A 1883-nucleotide genomic window follows, 5' to 3' on the forward strand; every position below is an offset into this window, starting at 1 on the left:
ATAACAAAGCAGACGATTCCTGTTAACAAGCCTTGTGTGTTGTGAGCAAACGATTGCTGGTATATAATTGTCAGTGATTTTTTAAATCATCTCCGATGGGTTCCATTTATTAGTCCGTGTGTGATGTGATTTGCTCTATCTACAGAGCATCAACATATATACTTAAAAAGACAACATTGCAGAACCAAATTAAGCATACAATTACACAAGTGACTACACACATAATATTTCCACACACCAAAGTAAGCAATTACACGCATACTAAACTAGGAGAAACGAGGATCTAATCATCTACCTATTGTTGCAACGACGATTGCCATTGATCTGCTTCCGGCTGGATCCCTGGCCATTTTTGGGAAGGAGGAACTTCCTCATGTCAACGATTTGCTTGTACATGTCGTAGCTCGTGTACGCCTCCTTGGCCGTGTACACGATGTGAGCTTTGTCGAGTTTCTCCATCCAAGCAAAGTGCTAGGCACGCTTGTCCTTGTTGCGGGAATCCTTCATGTCTCTGCAGTAGGGGTCGATGATGGCCTCGGCGAGGTGAACCAGTGAGTCCTTCTCATGCTCCTTGGTGCCCCAAATCTTGTATTGGCCCTAGATGTCGACAATATTCTGGCAGGCGATGCCCGAATTCTTGAGCACCTTTACATAGTTGGTGATGTCCACCATAGCGAACATGTAGTGGGGGCTATTGAAAAACTTGGTGAAACGCTCGTAAGGCCTTGTGGCCAGGCAGTAGTGGTAGACGAGGACGTGGTTGCGCATGCACATCTGGGCCACGGCGACCTTGGGACAAGACCCAGCACGAACGCTGGTGTACTCGAAGTCGAACCCGACCACCTTGTACTTCTACTTCGCAAGCAACAACTCCATGATGTGGATGGAGAGCTCCACCCAGACTGGGTTGTTGGTGTACTCCACCGAGAGCTCCATGAACCTTTTGTGGGTGTCCACCACGGCATGCATGGTGAACTGCTGCTCATCGTCGGCAGCCACTCGGAGTGCCATTGGAGACGCGCAGGATACCCTCTAAGAATTTTGTTATGGTGGGTGTGCTTATTGCAATGGTGGGGCGTGATCGAAAGGTTGAAGAGACACAAGGGTTAAATGGCCGCTGTAATAACTAGGGGCCGGCCGCCCTGTAATTGTCACGTCTTGTCACGGCGTTCATAGCGGAGCATTCTAGTGCACGCTTGACAACACCGTGCCGCATGCATTTTGTTTGGCCATGCGTAGCCTCAAAGAGGCGCCAAGTGTATCATCGATGAGCCTGTTCCCGCACTACTATGCAGTTTACCGCGCAAGCTTCCCGCCCGGCTAGTTTGTCCATGCGTGCGCTAGAAGAGGGGCAAATCATGGGCGTTTATTGGCAAAAAGCTTTGTAAAAACGAAGTGTGTGGAATGACTTCGGGCATAAGTTTACCCGTGGGGAAACCCATGATTTGTTTTGACATGCCTCTTCACAGGGGGGGACCCATGATTTGTTTTGTCGAGTCCATTTTGTAGTGTAGTGAGAATATGTCCAGTTTTAATTGCTATATCTGGATGTTTGCAGTATGCCTTATTTATTTCAGTTGTTCACAATGTGATGCTTTGTATGTGCAATTATTTACTGTGCAGTACATTTTATCAATCCAGTTTTAAACATACCGATAGGAATGCATATATTTGCTTGATGTTAAGCCTGTTATAGCTAGCATATGCCTCTTTTAAAGTTTTTTGATTGTTCTGTTGTTTGTAGTTAGCATATGTCCAGTTTCAAATGCTATCTTTGGTTGTTCGTAGTATGCCTTGTTTATTCCAGTTATTCACAATGTGATGTTCTATATGTGCAAGTATGTACTGTGCAGTTCAATTTCATCAGTACCAGTTTCAAGAAT

The sequence above is a fragment of the Triticum dicoccoides genome, chromosome 6B, assembly GCF_002162155.2.
Source record: "Triticum dicoccoides isolate Atlit2015 ecotype Zavitan chromosome 6B, WEW_v2.0, whole genome shotgun sequence".
Classification (NCBI taxonomy): Eukaryota; Viridiplantae; Streptophyta; class Magnoliopsida; order Poales; family Poaceae; genus Triticum; species Triticum dicoccoides.